This window comes from Lepisosteus oculatus, chromosome 16 (assembly GCF_040954835.1).
Source record: "Lepisosteus oculatus isolate fLepOcu1 chromosome 16, fLepOcu1.hap2, whole genome shotgun sequence".
Taxonomy (NCBI): Eukaryota; Metazoa; Chordata; class Actinopteri; order Semionotiformes; family Lepisosteidae; genus Lepisosteus; species Lepisosteus oculatus.
Window position 1 is genome coordinate 19,825,486 of NC_090711.1, and position 19,447 is coordinate 19,844,932.

Below are 19,447 nucleotides of genomic sequence, written 5' to 3' on the forward strand. Positions count from 1 at the left end.
TTTTGTATTCTGATAACCCTCTCGATAATATCTGTTAGGTTTATATGCATATTCTATGTATTAATAAATGTATCCTCGTGTATTAGTACCTGTGTGTGTGCGTTGTTTGAGTTATGTCGCATGGTTGGATTCTAAAGCCATCAAAAGAATCAACTTTGTGATTTACTGCTACAATTAATAATTGTCTCAGTAAATGCCCAAACCCTACAGAACTGGTGCCTTCAGAGAGCCACTACATTTACATTTTGGCTATGGCAACATTACATATTTGGCGTCCCTGGGCCGGCTATGGTTACATATTTGGCGTCCCTGGACGGGCGTGGCAAGACTGAAATGAGTCAACCAAGCGGAATAATTCAAAATAAAACGCCGCGGGTTTCATACACGACAATACAGTGTGCTGAAAGCCGAAAGGAAAAAAAAAGTTCCCCTTGCTCTTTAAGCAGTGCTTGATTGTTTTGTGATCTTTTGCGATCTACCGGGTTGATTGCATACTTGATCTTGTGGTTTTCTGTGGTAAAACTGTGATTTCGTACTTAAAAGTAATACTCTTTAAGTTTAACGATGGTTGCTAAAAGGTCTGAATTCGAGTCGCTATTAAGCACTCTCTCTAGCAGCGACAAGTCTGACCACGATCTCCATCAGCGGAGAAGCTAGGAGAATAAACCTCCATTCTCTGAGAGAGCTAGCGAAGGACATAGAGAGATTTGACCCCGCAGTGTCAGAGAATAATATCGAGAGTTATATTCAGGACCTCAGGTATAACCTGCAGTACCTGCCAAACGCCACAGAACAGGAGAAAGTGTTTCTGGTCAGGAAAACTACCAGCAGAGCTGTACATGAGTGGATGGCTAGGCAGATGAAAGACGTCTGTAATGATTTTGAGCAGCTTTGTCATGCACTTATCGAAGAATACAGTGCGTTTATTGACCCGACTGCCGCGATAGCCGCCGCTCTTAACATTAAGCACAAGAGAGCAGAGTCCCCTCGCGAATATTACAAGAGACTTAGACGAACTTATTTTGCAGGGCGAAATGATGAGGGTTGCGAAGAGAACACACATTTCAAGGGTTTATTCATTGCAAATCTCCACCCATCAGTCAGAAAGATGATCTTAATGCATACAGATGCACAGACCATGAAAATGACTGATATTAAGAGATTCGTGCAGAAAGCCTGGGAGTATTATGTCCAAAGTCGCTCTGAGCAAAAAGCTGCTAAAGCGACTATGTTCGCCGTCAGAGCCAGCAGGGTTAACTCCCTCCTGCTCGAAGGAGCACAGGCTCCTGAGCTGGCTAAGCCCCGTTCCAAAGCAGGCACACAGGACCGCACCCAGCGTCCTAAGTGCCATGAGAACACCGGGGGAGGGAAAGGGCTAGAAAAAGCTGAACAAAAGGATTCAGTAGCCGCCCGCCTGGCCAGGCTTGAACAAGCTTTATTAGGACAGGGACAACCGCTCCCCAAGGCTGCCGGAAGCGTGAATGAGCTGATACTCTCCACTGGAGGAGGCGGAGACCCGCCCCCTCTCCCTCCCTCAGTCTATCTGATTGAGCGGAAGGGTTCCTGCCGGTGCTGACTCCACCCCTGAAGTCACAGAGCAGGCAGTAAAACACAGAGGAAAAGCAGGAAGCTTTTACCTCAAGGCTGCCATGGGAGATGTCTTACCCAGTGAGACACTGATTGACACTGAGGTTGAAAGGTGTTTGATGTCACACGGCAAGATCAAACGGGTAGAAAAAGAAAATTGCATGCGACTCAGAGAGGAACCTTTGGTGGATCACCAGAAAGGCAAAGTGTGGAAACAGGTCAAGGCTCCTAAGCCTTCTGTACAGAAGGAAAGGGGGGCCAAGAGTCAGACTGTGCTCACACAGTGTCCACCGAACACAGAAGCCTATGTGAAGATTCCTTCTGTTCCCTCTGGACAAGAAATAAAAATATTTCCTTGTTTCCCGGATATACAGGGAAGTCGTGTCCCGGCTGAGGTCCCAACAGCCTCCCTGCCACAGGAGCGGTGCTCCAAGCAGCCGCCTGATCCACCAGGTAAAGCACACCCCTTTAACATCCCTAAAGAGGAGCAGATCTCCCCACCTGACGATGAAAAGGAGTTTTCCCTGTGCACCCTGGCACCCAAGAGGGGTCAGGAACACCACCCTGCAGTGGTGGAAGGGATCCAGATGGCAGGAGAGCAGGTTGGTCATGTAGCCCTCACCCTTAGCCCTGAGAGGTCCTCTATTAGTGAGGATCTGCTTGAGCAGCTGTCGCAGCGCCACCGCCAGGTGCCCCTGGTGCAACATTCACAGGTTAGACAGGAGGTCCAGCTGGACGCTGAGACTACTGCGCTGTGGACACACCTGATCCCAGATGCCGATTCCCTCTGCTGTGACCCAGGGAACCTGCAGTCAGGTAACGTTATTTCTCACAACTACCAGGAAGTGAGTGAGACTGACCTGATTGTTCCTGCCTCAACGGCAGGGTTGACAACACACCCAGTCCCCCAGAAGGGACAGGGAATGAAAGCCGAGCCAGTTTTCTTACAGCCACCAGCTCAGTTTGTCAGTCTGAGTCTGACCAACAGTGGTTCAGCCAGACTGGAGCTGGATGGTCAAGCCACCCGCCTGCCAGTTTAGGGCATCGCAAAGAGGGGTGTCAGAATCCCTGCCTGCACTGACATGGGCCTGGTGGGTGATAGTAAGTTCAAAGACAGTGAACTAGCTATCCCACTGCTGGGGCATCTCCCTGAACCCCTAGAGAGGGAAGGGGGGAGCGAGCAGGTGTCCTACACCTACCCCCAGCGAACGACTGTAAACATGCCGATAGAGGGATTCCTCAATCAGGAGGTGTGCAGGGTGGACCTGAACAGTGAGAATGGGATAACAATCCCAGATCACTCAGGTGCTCCAGATGACCACTCAGCCGAGGGTCAGGCATGCTCCACCGCTGCACCGCCCCCTGCAGGATTCCTAGAGCACAGGCATGAACTAATCGAAAAAGCAGATGCCCTGGAAAAGGAGGAGCAGCATCAGCAGCTACGTCAGATTTCCCCAGATTTCCAGGATGTTGGTGCCCAAGATGCCACAGGGCATACTGAGAAAGACACCATGTACACGCTGCGCCAGCTTAGAAAGGCAACAGTCACTCAGAAGGAGATGACTGGGATCAGCCACCCGAAAAGAATTTTGGGAGGACTGATTACTGCCGCAACTGTTGTGCGTTTGCTATTTCTGGTAGGTTTGTGTGCTACTGGCACTCTCCGCCTGACTGCCCCAAGAAGGCAGGTGTCAGAGATGCCAGAGGGTAGTGACAGACTGTATCAACAGCAGCAAAAGTTGGAAAGCTTAGGGAAAACCCTACAGGCAACTTCCTATGCAACAGGGTTAAACCTTATTCCCCAAACAGTGGACATGATTGTTGGTGTTATACAGTGGGTTTATGCTTGTGTGCAACAGGCCAGAATGTTGACACAAGACCTATTAAGGGAGCTTAGTGCCACTGTAGCCAGTCTAGCCATGGCACAAATCCCAACCCACTTGATTCCACTCTTCTCAGTAGAGGAGCATGTGACATTAACCCCATCGCTCATATCTCACCCAGAAGGCAATCCAAGATTGAATTTGGTTCCAAATCTTGAGATGGGTATGGCTACCAAAGCTATCCATTGGCTGTGTCTAAATGATTCACCAATGAAGAGTGTAAAGCTACTAACGAGCAGAGGGAGGTTAATGAACCCCATGAAGAGCAGGTGGGAAGTAAATGGCTGGTCAACACACCACATTTAACTGTCACCATGACTTGTGACAGGCATGATACAGCTACCACAATGCAGCTACCTAACCAAATAGTTTTCCTGCAAGTTCCCGAGGAGGCCATAGTACAGCCTGGTAACTTAACACTGTACTGTCTAGAACCAGACACATAAGACCAAACTTGAGGTCGTGGATGCCTTTAGGTGCCACACTATTGAATTGGATAGAAATCCAAGAAACAGTATGCTTTAATGGAACAAACCTCCAAACCACCCTAGCAGATACCCAACACAGGTGTTGTGGTTTATCGGGGGGCTGGGAACAGGAACTGGTGTTATTGTAACACTGCTGCCAGGTAGCTGGATCATGACTGACAGTGTACTCTGAATGCTGTACTCTCACAACAGTGAGAATATAATATCATACCAGCAGGTTTTGATTGTCCATGCTGTCAAGTGCTTGCTCGTATGCACAGAACTCTTCCATTGTGGTCAGCCTCCTGATGTTGAATTGGGAGTCCACCGGTTCCGTGGACCTACCCAAACGCCTCAATTCATCCCTCATCTCTATCAGGAGGCCCAATACCCGCTTCTGAAACTCTGAAATAATTTACATTTTATGTCAGCATTTAAAAGGAATTGGGTTAGGATTTTCTTACACTGTTGTCACATTAGCATTACTGTAGTGTTGCTAATGTGCTACATGCAATTAATAATCTTAAAAATAAAAAATTCCCACATCTGTAATTCATTTTAACTGTACTTTCTTCCTTCTAAAAGAGGATATCTCTCTCTCTTCTCTTCTGGTCTGGACATGGTCTTCTGCCTGGGAGACTCTGAAAAGAAATCAGTTATGGAAAACATTTAATTTATCACAGTGGTTCTCAAACTGTGGTACGCGTACTGGCAGTGGTACATGGAGTGCCGCCAAGTGGTACGCCAAATGATCCTGGAACTGTGTCGTGTGTGCTGAAAAAACAGGACGGGTTTTCATATTTTGTATTTTAATACGTGTCGAATACGCAGCCTACGTACTACGATACAGTGCGCGCTAATAGTTCATCTGACACAAGAGATACTCTGTAATTCTATACCACTCTATAGGAATGTGTGCTACGGATGCAAATGACCAATTGTATTTAAAAAAAGCTACTGTATCTCCAGCAAATAGGGAGAAAGGAGAATGTGCGTGATTTTGGAACAATGCTAACGTTGTAAACACAGGAATGCATAGAAATACGTGCTACGAACGCAGCACACGAAAGCGTGATAACAGAAAAATATTTAAGAACTGTTCTAATTTGAGAAAAATACACAGAGCGTCTCTGTGTTTCGCTCCCATGCACATGAAATAAAAACTTTAAATAAATACGGAAATAAAAATGGAAACGTGGAAAAATGCAAGCTTGCGGATTGCTAAAGCAGGTAAGATACACTATTTTTGAAGAACCTTATTTACCGTTGACAAAAGAGCTGACACGTATTATGTGTAGAGAAAAAGCTGCTAAACAGCTCGACCTGCTGCCCCCCTCCCCCTGAAAGACACAGTCATTCATAGAATTATTGAAATGAAGGATTATATCAAAAGTACACTGATAGAGCGCGTTAAGATGAGCAGATGTTTTTCACTGCAATTAGATGAGTCTGTAGTCGATTTGGCCAATTTGCTCGTTTACGTTAGACACGAGTTTGAGGGCATGTCCCATGAAGACTTTCTGTTCTGTAAACCGCTACCAACAGGAACTACAGGAGAGCACGTATTTCAGCTTCTGAATGAATTTATCGAAGAGAATGGCCTCGACTGGATAAAATGCGTTGGAGTTTGTACAGACGGTGCTAGAGCAATGACAAGCCGACATAACGGTGTAGTTGCACGAATTAGATTGGTTGCTCCAGAAATTAATGTACGCATTACAACATCCACCGCGAGATCTTTGCCGTCAAGAAAATGCCTGACGATTTAATATCTGTTAGACTCCGTTGTGAATTATATCAAGGCTCGAAAAATTAATTCACATCTGCTTTGCTCAACTAAACAGGCTCACCCCTCTCACTGAAATGGTACTTTTTTATTAGTTGTTGTTAATGTTTTTTTTCTGTAAAACACTTTGAGAAGCCACCTTTAAAGGCGCTATATCAAATTAAGTTTATTATTATAATATTTATTATATGTATGTGTGAGTGTGTGCACGCGCGCTCATGTTGGTCATTGAGAATTTCTGGGGTTCCTATGAGAAGATGACTTGTAGGTGGTACTGGGATACTTTGGTTGGATTAGGGGTGGTACTTGGTCCAAAAAGTTTGAGAACCACTGCTTTATCACATAACTTAATATTTCAATTTAGTCATTTAGTTTGTCATTGAACTTCATCTCAATTTCATAGAGTAATTAGATGTAGGCAAAAAATGTAGTAATACCTTCAGGAATGTTGAAGCCAGAACTCGGCACCATTTTTTTCCTTGGGGAGGTTCTCTTTGATGGTTGGGCTTCAATAACAGAAAAAATGGTGTTAACTTGTCTTTAAATATGATTGATGATGGTTATCTTCTAAGTACATTAAGAAAACATTTTAACTTTAATTCCAATAACCTACCTTTAAGCGTACTTGAACAGCTGAGTGAGCTCTGGGAGATACTCTTCCTAGGAGAGAATCTCAGTTTGGGGGGTGGCACTGGCAGCTTCGGTGGCTTCTTCTTTTCTAAACAGAAAAAATATGGCAGTAAAATATTTCATATCAAATTAAATTATTTAATCAACTTGATCTGTAACTTTTTACAATACATTTATTTCCTTTATTTTGTGAACTTTGAAGGGAGAGAAATTGACTTACTTGGAGTAGCAGCATCAGAATCAAAGTCTGTAATATAATAGAAAATTATCATATTTCAATATAATACTGAAAATTAGTTTAACATAGAATAAGCTAACCAAAATTGTTATCAATTTCCATTATCAACAAATCTGATAAGATTTTTAACATTTTCATACAGAACACCTTTCAAAATGACTTATTTTAAAGAGTTGTAAAAAAATCAATAACAAGGTACAAGCTAAATGAGGCATCAGTTGATATTAAGAACTGTTTTAAAATATAGCTATTGAGATTGAGATTGTTACTTTTACATACCATGTGTCTCATCCTCGTCTTCAGCATCCGTAACAGAGGTGGTTAAATCAAAGTGATCACACTCTGATTTCTTGTCTACAAATAATTATATTTACATTACATATGATCAAATATGAAAAGGGTATTGTTGCACTAATACAGTACATGTACATAGACAGTTACTGTAAATATTCAATCGGAATTTATAATAATTAACAGGAATTTGCTCTTATTTTCAAAGAAAGCTATACCTGATGTATGTTTAATTTTAATGAGCTTGAAGGTAACCCAAGTATCTTTATTAGGGTTGGGCTTCTCTTTGTATAGTTTTGTGGCCTGCTTTGGATCATTCGGCCACCACACATACTCTCTTCGGGCATCCCCCCAGTTTAAGGGCAAGACTCCCTCAACCTCCCACTCCTGATCTATCCAAACAGCGCGTGTCCACATCACCTGAAACAGACATACACATTTTAATTTTGAGTCTTAGTTCAGATTGTGGTGCTGATTACTAAACTTGTGTTCGCTTATAATGATTATACTCAATAAAAACACATAATTCAATAATAAACATTCTGCTTTATTTATACATTTGTAGTTAGATGGTATTCACTACATGCAATATCTCACAAACTTTAAAATATAAACTTCACCATGAGAAAAGAGCAGACTGAAGCATCCTGTGTGAATCAAAGTTGCAACTTCTTCATGGAACAGGATTATGTTCTATGCCATGAAGAAGAGGGAAAAGGACATAACCAGCACCATATGGGAGACACACTACTTTTCTGTGCAACTCTTTTACAGAGAGGATTTTCTCCCTTGCATGCACCTCCAGACTATTAACATATATAATATTAAGCAGTTTTGACTCACATGGTTCAGTGAAGAAGTTACAAGTCTGAGTCTGTCGTACAACATCACATAGAAGACTTCTGTCTGCTCTTTTCTCCTTCACAAATGCAAAGTCCTCATTATCCAACAGGAAACAACAGTCTTTTTGTCTTGATGAAATATACATCCGTGAACCAGGTGCTTCTTAGTTGCTCTGAAATCTTTCCTTCTCCTTCATTCTCTTTACTACTTGAGCTATAGGGTTATGACTGTTCCACACAGTTTCTTCAAGGACTGTAAAAAGTTTTCAAATGGGAATGCAGATACATAATTTAAGGAACAATTAAATTGGACCACATCCTGATGTAGATGTCTCAAACTGTGCACATTATATACAACAAATGTTGGTCCATACAAATGCTGAGCATTGTCAACAAAGGTATCAAGCAGTTTTTGGGCATAGTTGAGATAGGCATTTCTCTTTCTTTCGTCCGAGTCCAACATAATGGAAAGAGCAACTGTTAGCATCAGAAAATGGGTGTATAGTTCCTTTGATACAACATTACGAAGCACAATGGGACCTGTATACAAAAGGAACTGGCGGAACTCCAGCCTTCCATCTGTCAAGCTCTGAGAGGGATCTTGGCTGTCTAGTAAATTCCCCAGGCATCTTTCCGCTAAGAATTTCCAAATTATCAGAAATTTCTTTCCTCTGCCTGACAGACAGTCGACATTTAGGTGGTCCTTGCTTTAAGAAAATAAGAATTCTTTTGCCAACACCAAGACAAGCTAGATGCATGTAGTCAAGGGAGAATTGGCTTATGCACCCAATTCCAGCAGCAGCTAAGGGAGAAAGTCTTTGTTGGTGTTCCTTGTACGTTCTTGATTTGTTCATCTGTACGATCATTACATGCCTCATCCCCTGTGAAAACAACTCTTCCCTCCCAGCTCCCTTTAATTTTGCATCTTTCGCAGCCAAAGTACGAATTGTGTCCTTTGCAGCATTTCAGATATGAGCGTGCAGGGGCATCACATATAAAAGCCTTCACAGTAACATTAAATACTCTATCTTCAAAGTTAATGCCATTATTGGTGAGTAACTTTAACTCCTCTAAAAAGTCACTCACATAATCATCAACTGATTCAGGCTTGGACCCTCCACAAAATAATGCTACAATGAAAGGCTGGAATTGATGAAAAGAGCACAAAATAGGCCAAAATTGCACAGATGTAGATTTGAAGAGAGGAACTCCATCAACATTGATATACAGGTCTACAGAATGCATGCCTTCTTGGAATGTTTTAGAAGAAGATATGTTTTTCAGGATTCCTTTCTTTAATCCAAAGTAAATGTACTGACCGCCGCACTTATCACTGATTTGCACTTTATTAGGTGTTTGTAGGAGAGTCATGCAATCCTTTGGAAGCTTGTGCCCCTGACGTCTCAATATCTCCAATAAATCATTGAAACACTGTCTTTTACAACTATGCTTTGCAGACCAAGCTACAAGTTCGGTAGATAGATTTGGCCTTGCTGGGTCAGTCTGTGCCTCATCTACAAGGTCAGTAGATTCAGGACTGGGGTCAGTTACATCAGATTCATCAGAGTCAGAAATTTCAACCTCATTCAAGATTTCTTCTTCAGAAGTAATAACTTCTTCAGTGTACCCATAGTCATTTAAATCCTGGTGTGTAATGTCATCACTGACACAAGCACCCATATCACCAGACGACTGTTCCACATTCTCGTCCTTGGTGTCATCTATGTGAAAACTGTCATCTTGATCATCACTGCTGGATTCTGCAAGAGCATTTAGCTCTGCACGTTGCTTCCTCCATCGGGATAAATAGTGCTTCGACATAAAGTCTGATTTGGTGTGCCCCCTGCGTACTGATGTGCACCTACAGATAATTGTAACACATGCAAATAAACAGTAAATAAACAGCGACTGTTGTATGTAAGGTACTATAAGGACGTTGGAATATAAAAGGAAATGGTATCAACTTTTCTTAAGAAAATAAAAATAGAAATATTGTCATTCAGAGAAATCAACATATAATTACATTTTTTTCAGGCAGGTGGCAAGACCCCCTCGTGAAACCCCTGTATGCAAAGCTGTGTAAATACATTACATACAGCACTGTTGCACGTTTTAGACCATACCATACGCTAGGTAATTTCCCCCAATTCCTGTCATCAGTTTTATTTTGGGGATTTTAACAGAGATTTTCTACTGTTTACATTTATATAATCTAATTTGATTAAGAGAACAAAATGACTGCGATAAAAATGTTGCTAACTTTAAAAGGGTGAGTAAGAAAGGTCACACTACGCAGGTATTTCCTGTATATCATTGCCTAGTTAAATTTAGAACATTATAACATTATTTCAGAAATCACACAGAAAGGAGTATAACACTGCGATTATTTTTTTCCCATAAAAACATATCGTTATTCCTTAAAGTTGTCTTGCTGAGGCAATTCTAATTTCTAAGAATATCCATATATTTTTTGGAGAATCAGAGAAAATTATCACATACTTTACAAATCCATGGGGTACTATAACATTAAGGGTTGTTTAGTATTGACGTTGTTAATGGTACATGTTACATACTTATTTTCAATGACCTGTTGAACATGTGCTGTTTTTTTCTGATTCTCAAATTAGAGAAACGGCAAAACGATTTTGTGTAATCTTCCCCTTCACACTATTTTTATGTGCATTTTTTTGCTTATTAACATACTATTTTAATCAAAATAATATTAAGTCAGATCTGTATGTATTCAGATAGTATTATTATTATTATTATTTATACTTACTCGTCAAAAGAGGATTGCTGAGATATTCACGGACTCCTTCTAAGATTGAAAAACGTGGCCAAAATGGCGACCAACGAATACTAGCAATGCATTGTGGTATATAACCCGAAATAAACCGGATCGTGTGTGCCGCAACTAGGAGTATACGGCACTCTGCACAGTGTCCGAAGTAAATTATTTTCGCAGTAATTAATTTACACGTGTATAATAAATATAGTAAATATAATAAATTAATTACTGCGAAAATAATTTACTTCGTACACTGTGCAGAGTGCCGTAATTTACTTCGTACACTGTGCAGAGTGCCATATACTCCTAGTTGCGGCACACACGATACATACAGTAAAAAGCCTCAGGCACCGTGTTAGATGTGTTTTCGACGTTATATATGCGTTTATTAATGTCGTCGATTTTACGGTTGCAATTCGACGTTGATTATACGTCGAGGTGACGTATATATACTTATAGCCGTATTTTCGCTGTGAATATACGTATATTCGACGAATCAATGCCCACTGGGTATGTGGTCAATTTTAGCACCCCCACTCTGCATTCTCTGCAGTGCCTTTCTTTCTCGGGAAGAGGTGTTGCCATACCACACGGTGATCCTGTTGGTGAGGACGCTCTCGATAGTGCAGCGGTAGAAGTTCACCAACATATGTATTGGCATCCCCCATCGCTTGAGGCACCTCAAGAAATAAAGGCGCTGCTGAGCCTTCTTCATGATAGAGTCAGTGTTCACAGTCCAGGTTAGATCTTTAGAGATGTGAATTCCCAAAAACCTAAAGCTGGTGACTGTTTCCACTTCTGTTCCATCAATACTGAGTGGGCTGTGAGTGTGTGGCCTGTGTCTCCGAAAGTCCACTATTAGCTCTTTCGTTTTCTTTATGTTCAAGTCCAGGTTATTGCTATGACACCACCTAAGCAGCTGTACAACTTCATCCATGTAAGTGGACTCGTCATCATCACTGATCAGTCCTATTATAGTGGTGTCATCGGCAAACTTAATGATGCGGTTGTTGCTGTGTCTTGCTGTGCAGTTGTGAGTAAATAGGGAGTACAACCTTGGACTCAGACAGCAGCCTTGTGGGGTTCCAGTGCTCAGGGTGAGTGGTGTTGATGTTTTATTGCCTATCCGCACCACCTGTGGTCTCCCGATAAGAAAGTCCAGCAGCCAGTTGCAGACAGAGTTGCACAGACCTAATCCCCTGAGCTTTGTCACCAGTTGACTGGGTATGATGGAATTGAATGCTGAACTGTAGTCCACAAACAGCATTTGTTCTTAGAGTTCTTAGTGTCCAGGTGTTCCAAGGCTGGACACTAAAACTTTTTAAAACTATTTTAAACTATTTTAAAATTTTAAGATCAATCTGTTAAAATATAAAGAACAACACCCCCATCATTTGTTGCCTGTCAATACTTTAAAGACTTTTACGCGTGCGGTGTGTTGAAATTCATTTCAAACTTTCGAAAAAGCTGTCGCTAATGTGTTATTAAAAATAAGCTGTGTCTTATTACAATATTTTAAAACTTTAAGACCAACCCCCGCATGTTTAAAAATTAATTTTCTGGGGAAACACATAATTTGTGTTTGTGATGTGTGTTAATACATTTAAAGTTTAAAACGTATAAACTGATAAGTGAATACTTTTCGCTCTTGATAAAACAATGAGGGGGGGGGTCGTTCTAAAACAACACAACCAATTGAAAAATGTATTGAGTTATGTAGGTGTGGTTACACCATTGGTGCATATTTTTAAACGCACCGGCTTGACAGGGTCGCAGCGCGTCCCTGGAGCTGTCAGACACTGTCTGTTTGTGTGGAGAAACAGCGGGGTCCACTGCTCTACAAAGTGAAGAGGTAGGTGGCTTTCTGATTGTTGTATCGGCGCTTAGCGTATGTCATTTTAATACTTGGTCTTCTTTTTAGCGAAACCCGACCCCGACCTCTGCGACGTGTGACAGCGGCGGCCGTGTGAGTTCAGATGGGGAACCAGATATTGAAGAACTTCTGGGTGTTAGTGATGATACCTCACTACAAATGATAAATATTAACGAAAAACCTTAGCTCAAAAAAGGCGATAAATGCTCGATATTTTAGGTACAAAGCATGTCTATTTTGTTGAACCTTCCTTTTCTTTTTCCTTTAATAGAATAAAGAGGAGGTCGCCACATCAATCTTCAAACTACCAGCGCAACTGAATGTTTCGTGTCTAAGCTTGTGTGTTCGACCAAATGTTAATAAAGCTGATGCCCAACCAGGTTTAGCTAACGATGTCCCTAATGAGCCCAATGTTATGACCCAGATTGTGAAAGCAGTAGTTTATTGCATCTTCAAACACACTGTCTAAAGGGGGTTCTGATTGATGACTGCCTGGTCAGCAGGGTCACACATGCCTGTCTATCGGCTACACAGATGGGTTTGAAGATGTGACATTTGCCGCTTTAGAAATTTATAAGTCTCCCAGTTTAGCCCGAATTACAAATGACACTGAGCGGGGCATAAAACAGTTGCTGAAAAACATAATTGATGACCGCTCGCCATACGTGCATGTACACACCATACTTGAACAACTGGATGAAAAATTAGTAGACGTGATTTTTGATGCGTTGCAAAAGTAACACTATTCTTATTTTTACAGACGCAAAAAAAAGATCTATGTAAAATGTGAAAACAGCTTTTACTCTGTTTTACAGACCCTGGTGAGCCATCGTCTGAAAAATGAAGAATTTTGAATGTATACGTCTTAATTCTTACTAAGAGTGCTTTACACACTTCTCTCTACAAAGCTTGATATGAAAAACAAAGAGTCGAATGCTAATGTCCTTAAATTTGTTAAAGAGATCAAATCAAATCAAAGTTTATTTATCAAATGCACAACAATGTGGCGTGCAGCAGTAGCTGCTGGCAATGAAATGTCTTTTTCTGCGAGCACACAAAAATTACAAGAATCACAAGAATCAAAAAAATCACAAAACACAAAAATCACAAAATTGAGGTTACATTTTTGAAACTGAATAAAACTCAATGTGAGTAGAGCTGTTATGTGTCCATGGTGTATGCAATATAAACATGTAGTGCAGTTATGCTGAATATAGTGAGAATTGTGTGTCCATGTAGCTATTACAGGTGATTTGCTAAGGAGCTACAGGTTGGCTGTTTAGCAGTCTAATTGCCTGGAGGTAGAAGCTGTTCCGTAGTCTGTTGGACTTGGACCGAATGCTTTGGTACCGTTTACCAGATGGTAGGAGGGAAAACAGTTTGTGACTGGGATGACTGCGGTCCTTGAGAATGGACCTGGCCTTCTTCAGACATCTAGCTGAGTAGAGCTCCTGGATGCTTGGTAGCTCACAGCTGGTGATAAGCTGCGCTGACTTCACCACCCTCTGCAATACATTGCAAAGATAGATGCGTATGTCAAGAACATGAGTGAAATTATTGCGGATCTGATGTTTTCAGATCAGAAACGGAAGCCTGGGGGCTTCTACAGTGTGTATTCCAAAATACAGCGTGTTTTGCACAGAACCTGTGGTAACACCATCCTGATTATGCAGGCAAATTTTTTTGCTCTGCTAGATCGGATCGCACAGTGTGTTTTTCATGGTTTTAGACATGAGGAGCGGAAGGGGATTATGAATGCTTTTTCAGATGCCTCAAAGTTTCTCAGCAATGTTGGGGTAGTGGTTATGTGTACCGAACTAATTTTCTGCACCAAAATTTAATTGTTGAATGCAAACAGGAGCCGGTAATATGTGTGTACTGCAATGTTTCGGTGTTTGAAAACTCACTGTTGAAATAAAGCGGTTCACATTTCACATGGTGTTTGTCCTGCGAGTTCTTTCCGTGAGACTTTACGCAGTCAGTGTGCGTGTGTGCGTGCGTGCGTGCGTGCGTGCGTGCGTGCGTGTGTGTGTGTGTGCTTACAACCCTGCTGCTTTTGAGACACGGCTTGTGCAGCGTATAAGCAGCATTTTTTTATTGACGCCCCTTCCTTGTTTTAGCAAGAAAGGGATAAAGGTTTCAGAACCGGTTGTATGACAGAAATCTTCTTTTAGCTGGAATGTTTTTTTTACTATATAGATTACTTTTTATGACCCGGCCGCAGCTGGCGCCGCTCACACCCCGGGATCTCGCGGCCCGCACCAGACTCCCCGCGCCGCCGTAACTACCCGATTCCCTAGGCTTATAATAGAGCGCACTCAACCCCTCTGCAGACATGGTTTCCTTCCAAACCAATACACACTTTCACATACCTAAAGCGAGGGACGCGGCCGCTGGGGTTTTTGGACCCTGAGGCTCCGGCCCGACCGGCAGGGGGGGAAAGGCGGGAGTTCCGACCCTTAACAACACACCATTGGCGGGCAAAGGGGGCGAGACATCCACCCACCGGGGACCCATTGGCTTGAAAAAGGGGGCGTGGTGCCTGTCAAAAGTTTGACGAAAGGTGTCGCTTTATACTACTTGAGGTATCTGGGTCCGATTCAAAAGTCTTTTTCTTTTAACTATTGTAAGATGACCAGGGGAAGGGTCATCCAGGACAGGTATTTCAGGAACAACCTTCTCAATTTACTCGACTTAGACCTGAGCAAGATGGCCACCAAGAAAAAACAGCTGACCTTATTCTGAAAAACAAGGAGACACAGGTGTCTCTCATCAGGAAACAAAATATATATGCCCCGGAAACAGTGAACCAGCACGGAAGCCAGTAGGTGAATGCGTTTTGGAGGAGATAGTGGAATCAGGTTGGTGTTGGTAAGGATTAGAGAATGACGGATTAAAAGAAGAAATAAAGGATTACAGTTTACGGTTTTGTTATTTGGATACGACGTGGATTTGTGGTACTTTACGGACTTTAGAACTCACACTGAATAAAGATTGAGAGAACAGATTGCAGACTGGCTTGGAAGACGAACGAACTGGAGAAACGGAAAAAAACTTCACAGAAATTAAAGAAGAGAAGTGTGGTGTGAGTACTTTTGTCTCGGTTACATAAACTTTTCCCCCGGAGGCGCCACATTTGGTGGAGGATGTGGGCAGCCACTGTTTGGGATCGAGAATTGTGGGAATAAAAAGTTGACTTTTTTTTTCCCTCTCTTGGTTTGTGTGTGAGCTCTAAGAAAAATGTAACAACTGATACAACAACTATCCCAAGACACCCTCACCCAGTTCCAGGCTTTAAAAGGACAAGACACTATACAGGCACAGCAGGAGGCTAATAAAATTCAAACTGAGACTAATCAATGAATTACAGAAGAATAGAATTTGGTGAGAGAGGAATTCCAAAGATTAGGAGAGGAAATTAGATGGTCCTCAATAACAGGGAGAGATCCCAGTAAGAAGAAATTGAGCTTCAAAAGATGACGTGGAAGCATATTTAACAGCTTTTGAAAGAACAGCTGCTAGGAATGCATGGCCAAGAGAGCAATGGGCAGGGAGAGTAGCACCTTATTTAATTGGGGAAGCCCAAAAGGCTTATTATTACTCAGCCTGAATAAGGATTGAGAGAACAGATTGCGGACTGGCTTGGAAGACAAACGGACCGGAGAAATGGAGAAAATCAACATGGAAATTAAAGAAGAGAAGTGTGGTGTGAGTACTTTTGTCTCAGTTACATAAACCTTTCCCCAGGAGGCACCACACTATATAATCCAATGCTCACTTTGTATGTGTTAGTTGACCGGCCCTTCATGTAAGATGCCCCCCCAACCAGGGGTGAGCTCCCCCTAATGCCAAGATATAATTCACACCCTGACCCTTTGGGATCAATAGAGTCTTATCTATCTGTTGTAGTGGTCGCCGTTTCCACATCCTGCATTTGGCAGGGAGATGCCGAGGGGGCGGGGCGGTCAGGTCTGTCAGAAGGAGTGAGGGAATGTTTGAGGTTATCAAGTAGAGTAGAGGAGTAGAGGAGTTTATGGCCATATGGACAAGAACATTGGACCCCGTATTCATGTGATCTCTCAGGACGTAAACAGTACAGCAGACGACACCACACAGTGTAGGCAGTGCATGGTGACAAACTGTAATAAATCAGACAACCAGAACAATATGTAGTAGTGAAAGAAAACACATTGTAGACCATGTAGAACGTGTGTGGTGCAGATGTGTATTGAGTCTGAGGCTGTTACGAGTACAGACAGCAACAATTGTCCCTAATTATTCAATCGTTCCACACCCTGTCCTTCACTATTCGAACTCTCTGCTCACTCCAAACCGACACTCTACCTAAAGCGAGGGACGCGGCCGCTGGGGTTTTTGGACCCTGAGGCTCCGGCCCCGACCGGCAGGGGGGGAAAGGCGGGAGTTCCGACCCTTAACAACACACCATTGGCGGGCAAAGGGGGCGAGACATCCACCCACCGGGGACTCCCATTGGCTTGAAAAAGGGGGCGTGGTGCCTGTCAAAAGTTTGACGAAAGGTGTCGCTTTATACTACTTGAGGTATCTGGGTCCGATTCAAAAGTCTTTTTCTTTTAACTATTGTAAGATGACCAGGGGAAGGGTCATCCAGGACAGGTATTTCAGGAACAACCTTCTCAATTTACTCGACTTAGACCTGAGCAAGATGGCCACCAAGAAAAAACAGCTGACCTTATTCTGAAAAACAAGGAGACACAGGTGTCTCTCATCAGGAAACAAAATATATATGCCCCGGAAACAGTGAACCAGCACGGAAGCCAGTAGGTGAATGCGTTTTGGAGGAGATAGTGGAATCAGGTTGGTGTTGGTAAGGATTAGAGAATGACGGATTAAAAGAAGAAATAAAGGATTACAGTTTACGGTTTTGTTATTTGGATACGACGTGGATTTGTGGTACTTTACGGACTTTAGAACTCACACTGAATAAAGATTGAGAGAACAGATTGCAGACTGGCTTGGAAGACGAACGAACTGGAGAAACGGAAAAAAACTTCACAGAAATTAAAGAAGAGAAGTGTGGTGTGAGTACTTTTGTCTCGGTTACATAAACTTTTCCCCCGGAGGCGCCACATTTGGTGGAGGATGTGGGCAGCCACTGTTTGGGATCGAGAATTGTGGGAATAAAAAGTTGACTTTTTTTTTCCCTCTCTTGGTTTGTGTGTGAGCTCTAAGAAAAATGTAACAACTGATACAACAACTATCCCAAGACACCCTCACCCAGTTCCAGGCTTTAAAAGGACAAGACACTATACAGGCACAGCAGGAGGCTAATAAAATTCAAACTGAGACTAATCAATGAATTACAGAAGAATAGAATTTGGTGGGAGAGGAATTCCAAAGATTAGGAGAGGAAATTAGATGGTCCTCAATAACAGGGAGAGATCCCAGTAAGAAGAAATTGAGCTTCAAAAGATGACGTGGAAGCATATTTAACAGCTTTTGAAAGAACAGCTGCTAGGAATGCATGGCCAAGAGAGCAATGGGCAGGGAGAGTAGCACCTTATTTAATTGGGGAAGCCCAAAAGGCTTATTATTACTCAGCCTGAATAAGGATTGAGAGAACAGATTGCGGACTGGCTTGGAAGACAAACGGACCGGAGAAATGGAGAAAATCAACATGGAAATTAAAGAAGAGAAGTGTGGTGTGAGTACTTTTGTCTCAGTTACATAAACCTTTCCCCAGGAGGCACCACACTATATAATCCAATGCTCACTTTGTATGTGTTAGTTGACCGGCCCTTCATGTAAGATGCCCCCCCAACCAGGGGTGAGCTCCCCCTAATGCCAAGATATAATTCACACCCTGACCCTTTGGGATCAATAGAGTCTTATCTATCTGTTGTAGTGGTCGCCGTTTCCACATCCTGCATTTGGCAGGGAGATGCCGAGGGGGCGGGGCGGTCAGGTCTGTCAGAAGGAGTGAGGGAATGTTTGAGGTTATCAAGTAGAGTTGAGGAGTAGAGGAGTTTATGGCCATATGGACAAGAACATTGGACCCCGTATTCATGTGATCTCTCAGGACGTAAACAGTACAGCAGACGACACCACACAGTGTAGGCAGTGCATGGTGACAAACTGTAATAAATCAGACAACCAGAACAATATGTAGTAGTGAAAGAAAACACATTGTAGACCATGTAGAACGTGTGTGGTGCAGATGTGTATTGAGTCTGAGGCTGTTACGAGTACAGACAGCAACAATTGTCCCTAATTATTCAATCGTTCCACACCCTGTCCTTCACTATTCGAACTCTCTGCTCACTCCAAACCGACACTCGGTATGAGGAATCTTTCCGCCTCCTGAGCTCTCAGTACTAATGACCTTCAACATCTTGCTCGCCTATTGGACCCCTGTCCAACTGGTACCTATTGACCATTTTTCCGTCTCGCCCTTCTCAGATTGGTAGCCTAGCTCTCCTCTCTGGACTCCACTATGCCTGTACCGATCGACTACTTTCCTGCCTCGCCCTTCTCGGACTCGTTCACCTTGGACTCCATCAGAGACCTGCACAGGGTTCGTAAACCTCATCGAAACAGAGGAATCACAGGTAGCTGTTGAGGATGAGTACTGCAGTAGGATAGAAGCTGTTCTTTAGTCCAGTGGGCTGTGCTTTAACAGTGCGGCACCACTGGCCAGAGCGCAGGGGGGAGAACAGTCTGTGGCCAGTTTGAGGGATGGTGAGGATCCTCAATGATGGATTGGGCTCTAATTGGACATAAATGGTTGCAAGTATAAAATATTTATTTATGTTTATAAAAAAGTAACAATGTTTCACATATCACTTTTTATCTGTGCATAGGAAACAGTAACACTGCTGTGGTTACATAAAGTGTAAATTATTCACAACGAACGTTTCAACAAATGGATCCATAATTATATGACACACACCTGTCAGAAATCATCCATCGTGTGCCAGATAAACATTTGGTCTAATTTAAAAGTCATCTTTGACTATAGGCCTCCCAGAAGTCTTGTGCTGCTGAGGAAAGCAGGTAAACATTATCACCATAATTAAAGTCCAG